This window comes from Sitophilus oryzae, unplaced genomic scaffold, assembly GCF_002938485.1.
Source record: "Sitophilus oryzae breed Bouriz unplaced genomic scaffold, Soryzae_2.0 scaffold_325_pilon_pilon, whole genome shotgun sequence".
NCBI lineage: Eukaryota > Metazoa > Arthropoda > Insecta > Coleoptera > Curculionidae > Sitophilus > Sitophilus oryzae.
The window spans coordinates 15,846-25,052 of NW_022146891.1; the positions used below are offsets into that span (position 1 = coordinate 15,846).

The window sequence follows — 9,207 nt, forward strand, 5'->3', positions numbered from 1 at the left end:
ATATATATAAAATTTATCATAATCTACATATATAATAAAATATAATAATATAATTATATTAATTTATATATATATTATTAAATATAGCCTATATATATTATAATATACAATCCAGATAATTAAGGAAAAAAAATTCAAGGTCTGCGAAAGTTCACATTGAATGGGTTTATTATAAATCATCTCTTTCGAAAATGTTATTGTAGTTAGAGGAAAGAAGAACAATACTATATTATATATTTTTTTTTTTTTTTTGTTTTATAATGTAATGAAAAAAAAAACTAACTTTATGTGTCATATAATTTGCACAAAGTCTGCACTTTGTCCAAAATGTTATAAAGTAGTATTGGCCAACAACACAACACTGCTTTATATAGACGAAATGTGGAAATAATAAACTCTAAATTAAGATGGTGAGACTATTCCAACTATAATTGACAAGTTCAAAAAGATTTACACATAAACAACATTAGGCATTTAACAGCCAAGTTATCATTAGAAGGACCTCCTTTTGAAAATAGACCATCAGTTACCGTGTCTTAAGATTAGACAATAAAACTTACAATTTCCATTAGAAGTTTTCTTTAGCCAAAAATAGAGAAATGAGGAGACGTTTTTTTTGTTTTTCGTTTTTTTTTCTTTCGCCCTTCCTCTTCTTTATATTATATAACACACACCAACACCACTACATAATGTACTCATGAAATCATAGGATATTTAGCATCTTTATTATTTACTATACATATTCAGTTATTGTATTATTATCTTAAGCTGGACACCCAGCTCGAACGTTTGCTCATTACCTTTAAATGACTGCGAGCGGTCTAACCGTCTAAAGATCCCGTTTTAGTGTAGGCTGGCATAGCTAGGCAAACCTGGAAAGGGTGGTACACCAATGAAAATGGCCCGCTGCTCGTTGCCTCATTATCACCCCCCCCCCCCCCTTCTTTTTCCAAGAAGGAAGGTAAAGACATATACGAATATCTGTCACAAATATCTGGATACATTCCGTTGGGTTTGTTGTAATGTGTGTTTTTTTCCCCTCCTAAGCAAGTCCGTTGCTGCGAAACCACTCGCGGCGTAAAAATCCTTATCCATCCATCCGGAATCAACCGAGACCCTGGCGCCTCTCTTCCTCATGAATTTTCATTTTGAAAATCTTTCAGAGGAAAAAATAGTTGATACCTTTCGTACAAGATACCGTCAACCACATTAGGACTATGAGTCCGGTATCTATTAACAAACCGCTCCATATTTTGTTCCATGATATAATTTATGAATATTTTTCTCTTCCTTTTAAAAGAATATTTAAGTCTAACGACGACTCATGTAAATTATTGAAACACCAGATTTTTTATTAGTTAAAATGACTTTGATCGAAAAAAATTATGGCCGCCGCCGCACGGACTTTCATCTTAAAACAATTATGACACAGGAGATGATAGGCGACATGCCATGACTCCTTTGGTTACAGGGTAATATTAGGGACGGAGACTTAAAAAATTCCTCAAGATTTTATAAAAAGTATGATGGACTGTTTCTGTCCCCTGTGCTGGAAAGCCAAGAAATCATTTTGGGCTAAAGACCCTCGAATTCGTTCTGCTCCCGGAAGAAGAATCGTATCATCATCGGAAAGAGTCCCGTCTCGCAATTTCTAATTAATGAGTTCTGTTGTCCTCTTTGGATTTTGCCCTTCCCCCAACAAAATGCACAAACCGTTAGATTTGGTTATTTTCCTCTCTCTTCCTTTAATGTTGCATGGACCTGTGTTTCGATCTGTGTATGAATAGGTGACACCCTTAAGATAACGACTGTCCTGCCTTCTTGAATACACTACAAGCCCATTTTAAAATACAAATGTCTTGGGGAGGTTTCCTGTTGAATATATCGGGTTTTCGCGTTCCACTATCGGGTTTATCTATGTACGCTTTTGTCTTCTACAACGCACTGACGGGGCTTGCGTAATCTCTGCAGTAACCCGACGCCTTCAGTCCGTGCCTGTCTCTCGCCGAGGAACGAGTTTCTAATATTTATGGGGTCTAACTGTGTGTTCTTCCTCTTGTGAATGTCGCAGGTGCGCGTCGCGTTCTAAAACTAAATAATTTTAGATTATCACTTGATTGAAATTGTCGTCTTTTAGTGTCCCGTTTGAATATCTACTCTACTGATAACGAGACCGAGAACGTCATTTATAAAGGAATCCCTTTTACACGGAGAAGGGCATTCACTAAAATTTAAAAAAAAAATTTTGTATAAAAAAAAATTTTTTTGTATTTAATTAAATTATTGACAGACAACAACACTTCGGCTATTATAATATTATCTAGAACGCGTTTTATTTTAGGTAAATTTAATAAAAATATTCTTTTTTAAAAAAAAAAGGAATCCCTCTCACACGGAGAAGAGGATTATCTAAAAGTAACTAACCTTTGTCTCGCTATAAAAAGAACACTGGGAGAAGAACAGCCCATGTTTATACAATATTCCTCATCCCTTTGTTTTTTCTCCTTTCCTAAATCCCCACATTTCGGATTATGGTACTTTATTTTTATCATCAATATTTCCCGTCTTATATTTTCATTGCATGGGAGAAAATTTGTATAACACTTCGCCATATAGTACTCTGTGAATTTAGCGAAATCTAGCAAGAATCTCATATAAAAGGAAATCCCTCTTCACGCAAAGAGAAGCAATTCTCTGTAAAGTACGAAACTTTTGTCTCACGGACAGGAGGACAACAGTCCCATGATATATATATATAATATATATATATTATATATATATATATTATATTAATATTATATTATATATATATATATAATATATATATTAATATATATATAATACACGTCCGGGTGGTTAATGATCTTGATATCTAGGCATAGGAATTATATGCATTGGAATGAAATGCCTATAAAAAGTCTAAGCTTAAATAGAGATGGATAACAACTTCCCCGTTTCCACTTCCACTACGATTGTCGAGTTAGAAAAACTCCAATAAGACAAACATAGACATTTTTTGCAAAATGCCACCAACCGCAGCGCCTCACACAAAATTCACTCATTGATTAACCCTCATCCACCTCTGATGCCCTTTTTATCGCCCGCCATTATTATTTATTTCCCTTCTCTCCGCGCCCCGCAAGCAGCCCCCCAAAACTCTCGGCAACAGTCCATCACAAGTAGTTGCCCACGGTTGTTATCTCTTTTATCTCATTTTTTTTCTAACCGAAAGTTCCGGGTTTAAACTAATCCCTTGCACCAACACCGGAAACGCCGGGAATCGTTATCTTTTATCCGAATTGCAGCGCTTATAACAAGTGCGGATCACCGATCTACCGATTTAAATAAAAAAATTTCTAATCGATCATGAATTCCACTGCAATCTTCAGTCTTACAAATACAAAACACTTCTAAAAAGTTTTCAAAAAAAAAAAAAAAAACTTAAAAATTATTTAAGAAAAACAACGCACCACCCCACGCTACGCGTGGGAATCTGTCTACTTGCAGAGTTACATAGATATTCCCACAAATCCTTATTACTCGTAGTACGAAACTTTGTCTCACGGACAAAGAAAATCCGGAGAGGAACAACACAGTTCGATAATATTATATATAGAATATATATATACTACTTATAATATGAATATAATATATTATATATATATATTTATACTATAATATTATATCATGTTTTATCTCATTTTTTTTTGTTCTTTTTTCTCTCTAATTAAAAAAAATAATACAAATAAAATAAACTTCTAACCAGGTTATAAAAATTTTGACCAACAGCATCAATATCTGTGTCTGTCTATTTTATATCAATGTCCACAATATCCATACCAATGTATGGATATTGTGGACTATATATAAGTATCTATATATATCTATTCCTATATATATATTATATATAATATATAATATTATATTATTTTATATAATATTAATATTATTATATTTGAATAATGTCGGTTATTAGCTACTAATTAAGCATTTTTTTCTTCGTTCTCTATTAAAAAAAAAAATATCAATAATAACAAAAATAATTAAATATTAAATAGTATGGCTGACCCTGGTTTAGTGATTAAAAAATTGACACCAGATCAAATATCTGTGGATCTACTTGTATATCAATGTCCACAATATCCATAAATGTATGGATCGAAACCGAATATATATGATGACTCTGGTTTAATTCATCGACGTAATTAAAGCCTTTTGGAAATATAAATTATGAGAATCTTAATTCTTACTAAAGGCTTAAAAAGTAAGGCCTTTTAAATATTAAGCAAGGGTTATAAACACCTTATATATATATATATATATATATATATATATATATATATATATATATATATTATATATATATATATATATATATATAATATATACTTATATATCGGTTAAACCTCACTATAGTCGAGTTATCCACACAGTTCTACATTGAGACAGAAATTTCTATCGACACGGATGAGTTAACTGGTTTATAAAGTATAAATGAACAATTTTGGCAGAATCCTTTATGGAAGTGCCATCTTATGGGTTTCTGTCTCTGCTTAGTATACAAATATGTATAGATAATATTTCACAATCCTGTAATAAATCCATGTATTGACCTGCCTGGTTAGCAATTGGTTTCCATTCTTAGTTGGTGCATTCATATTAAAATATTTAATAAAAAAAAAAAAAAAAAATCAAAAAGAATAAAAAAAATGTTTTATATTTTATATTATAAAGAAATAATTTTTGCAACATAGTTTTAACATCTACGTATAGAAAAATCAAAGATAATACATTCGGACTGGACGCGAATATAATCTATACATCAAACGAAACTTACCTGAAAGTGAAGTTCGATCGTAATTAATATGAGCTCCAGTCCGAATGTATTATCTTCCCACCCCTCCCGTTTTGTCCCATGGTCGCTTGAATTAATGAATAAATCTTTGAAAATGAATACCGACTGCCGCGCCAGGGCCGGCGCGGCCACCTAGACTGGTAGCGCGAGGGAATTTAGCTTATAGCTTTAAAATTGTGCACGCAGGAACGGTACTACGTATAGAAAAATTCAAGATAATACATGCGGACTGGACGCCTCATATAATTACGATCGAACTTCACTTCAGGTAAGTTCGTTTGATCGTATAATAGGTTTTCCATCCATACTAGTTGTTTTTTGGAATTGCTTCGAGCAGCATCGAATTTCGTGGCGGTGCAGAGCGCCGACTTCGTTTCACGAACACTCGATCTCTGCGTGTCCTTATTTTATATCTGTTATTTTTTAAAAGCAGTAACGGTTGCGTTATGTTATTTCTAAATAATTGTTATAAAATAACAGATAGTTAAATAACAACCCATCAATAGTATCGTTATAAATTTATTAAAATAGTACTTTTTAGGACTGCTTGTTCACCAAAAAAAATTCCACGGTATAATTTCTTACTCTTAATGATATTATTACTAATGATATTACCATAATTAGCACTAAAAAGGATGCAAATACAGAAAAATCCGATGACTCTCAAATTTAAAATAAATACATTGTTTTTTAAATTTTGAAACATGTGCAACTCGGATATTTTGGACTTATTTGAAAAACGGTAAAGGGAAAATATGTTTTTTAGCGAGACCTAACAGCCCTGAAAATATTTGCACTTGTTTAAGTCTCGCCCTGTATAGTTAAATTCTAGTCACTAAAGTATAATTATAAATTTAAACTTAAATATAATCAATAACTAAATATCCAAAAATAAATTAATAAGATCTAAAGTCACACTTTTTCAGGAAAAATTCAAATACATCTTCCTTATGTATACGAAATTTACAAAGTTCTATATAATTGATTATAGAATATAGATTGTAGATAGAACCTCTACTAAGGTGGCAAAAACATGTAATAGATATAGTAAAATTAAAGTGGGACTCCTATTGTAGCAATTATACTTAACAAAAGGTCAAATAAAGACCTGCCATAAAATTAGTGTATTAAAATTTGAATGACAGTTTTTATTAATACATCACTAATAACGGATTTTGATCAAATCCCATCCAAAGTATAGTTTTTAATATATATTATCTAATTTTCGAAAAATTATGAAAAGCTTTTTGTAGCCCTCATTAAAATGCCAAACGATGACATTAAAACTTCAAAATATAAGTTTGATTTTTGTTTTTTTAATATAATGGTTATTAGCATGGAAAAAACGCATTTCAATATTATTTTTACTGAACGATGTATAATAAAGGTTGATTCTCACTATACCTTCCGTTTCCATTCCATATCCATTCCATATCCATTCCATATCCATTCCATATCCGTCCCGTATTTGTATTTTATTGACGATATATGTAAGCTTCCGTTCCGTATCAGTTCCATACTTTTTATTTTACAATTTATATAATTACGAAAGTTTTATTTTAAAAATTTGAATCCTTTGAAAAAGGTAATAGATTTGATTAAGAGTTGAAAGAATAAATAAATATCAGCAAATTATTAACAGAGCTGGTACAAATGTAAGAACTTTACAACGCTGTTTCCGATACGCTTCAGTCCTTCCGCCAAAATAATGTATGGAAGGAAAGAATATGAAACGGAAAAGAAACGGAACGGATAGTGTGCATTGTCCTATTCATTTACATGATATAATATTTTATGTAAACGGAAGGGAGCTGATATGGAAGGTACAGTGAGAATCAACCTTAAACTACATAGTTCGATTAGATAGTTTAATAGCTGAAGTCATAAAAATAATGTTTCACATATATGTAGGTAAATACAAAGGTAATTCTTTAAAAACCTAGAATAAAGCCTAGCAGAAATTTACAATAATATTTTGTAATTTATTCATAAATAGTTTACAGTTATTAACTTACTGCAAATATATAAATACTATTAAGGTAATGAGAAGTTGTAAATTGTAAAGAAAATTGTTAAAACATTTTAACAAAACGTCAACCATTTCTTGTAGACGTATCTGTTTTAAAAAGTAAAGTGTTCTCGAATAGTTCAATTTAAATATTTTAAATAGTTTTTTTCTTGATTCTTTATATTTTTTTGCTTTCGAGGACGGAAAGAGAAAACTTTCCGAAACATTAAGCATTTTTTTCTTTGTTAGGCAAATTTTTATTACTGTAAACACAACTTCTGACAAGCAGCGTCCATTTAGGTTTAACGCCAGAAGTGTTTACAAAAAATAACTATTTTATTTTGTAGATTTTTCTTGCAGTGCAGTGGCAAAAAACCCATAAGAATTTTTTATAACTTTGAGTCTTGAAACTTCTGTAAAACATTAAATAAAAACTAATAGATACTTAATAAAATTGTATAATATAAGGGTTTAATAATATATATGTTTATAAACATAATAATTAATATAAAGGTCTAGAAATATTCCTTTTTATGTAAAAAAAAATATTGCAATAAAAATTAATGAAACTATTTCCGAACTGAAAAAAATGTACCACTTATTAAAATTAAATTAAATTACATGAGAATTATTATTTTAATATTTTAATATATATGCATTTTCTAATATAACTAACTATTTATTAAAATTGTGTGGTGTACCTTTTAATATTATTAATTTTTAATGTTTTTTTATTTTTATATCTGCTACATAACAAATTTTATATTCTGAATGATAACTTATATATATTTATATTTTTATTATTGTTGTAAGAAGGAAAAAAAGTAATAATTGTGATATTTTATAATTTTTAGAATTAAGTGGCCTGAAAAAGCCCACTATGTTTTCCATTTTGCAATTATACAGGGCGTCCCAGAAATGAGTGCAAGTATTTTAAGGGGTTGTAGATCTGGTCAAAAGAAACATTTTTTCTCTTTACCATTTTTCAAATAAGTCCAAAATAACCGAGTTATTTTACTTTGAAAATTTAAACAAAAAATGCTTTTCTGCTTAGATTTTGAGAAACACTGGATCTTTTCTGAATTCTCTTTCATCTAAATTTAATCTACTACCACAGATAACACATAATCCAGATGGCTCCTTACGTGTTAAAAATTGTCACCCTAATTTCACTCCAATTTGGAAAAATATTGGAGTGACATTTGAATAATCTGAAAGTTTTAGATTTCTTTTCTAACTTTTTTGGGAGGTTTTGCTTCTCTTGCACAGATGTCGCTTGCACTTCAGTTGCGTGGTTGCCAAACGTTATATCGAAATATATTTCATTTCATTATGAATATATAAAATTAAAGGTATACCAAATACCAAATTAAAAATTATGTAATTTATAAACATGAAATAGATATGTTAAATTAATATATAAATATTTAACTTAATACGTTCATTATTATTTTATTAATTTATCGTCACACGTCATTTACCAGTTGCCTAATTACGAAAAGTTTCATATGACATTAACCTCAAAAATGATCTTTAAAAAACAAACAACAACAAATAAACAAATAACTACATAATGACTGATAATGATAAGTGATAATAATAACTTTAATGATATGAAGGCTGATGAAGGTAATTATAAACATGATTTTGAGTTTGTTTATTAAAATATAGGATACAATATAACTAAGCAAAATCAAACAGTTTTAGACAACCAATACAAGATTTAGAACTTGACATCGTGATAAACAAATTGTACATTCAGGAACTCGTTTAAATATTATAGGTAAGTAATATTTTCACAAAACTAAACATTTTAGCATAAAATCACAGATAATATATAGAATATTACCTATGATAAAATGTTAAATACTGAGGTATATTTATTCTAATCACATTTAAATTTAAACTCAAAATTTTCATAAAAAGAAAATGATAATTTTTCGTAAATATAAAGTAAATAATATTACATATTTCAGGTTGATTAACGAATACTCTACAGTTGATTAGAGCCCATGATGATGCGAAGATAATTAATATCACCTAACTTCAAGAAACCAGTGTAAAGAAGTTTACATTCACAACTCATCTAACCATTATAGGTAATAATTTACAAAATTAGTCATTTTTGATGATAATATTAAGGTACTTAGGTACATTTTTATCTTCTAGATCAGTAGTGTCGTCATAGTTTAAATGAACTCACAGATAGCAATGGGGCACTGCACCGAAGCAGTATTACAAAATATGTGAAATAAAACTGTAATACAAATTGCTCTATAAAATTTATAGAAATAAATTTATTTATGAAAATTAAGTTATGAAGTTTTATTTTTCCTAGGAAAAA

General features: G+C 29.6%; 1 long non-coding RNA gene across 1 annotated transcript; it reads left to right on the forward strand.

Moving 5' to 3' along the window:
* Window positions 1-8,401: 8,401 nt before the first annotated feature.
* LOC115884697 lies at window positions 8,402-8,921 on the forward strand. Its single transcript, XR_004050601.1, has 3 exons — window positions 8,402-8,492; window positions 8,565-8,646; window positions 8,840-8,921. It is a non-coding gene; the product is annotated as an uncharacterized LOC115884697 (long non-coding RNA).
* Window positions 8,922-9,207: the final 286 nt, after the last annotated feature.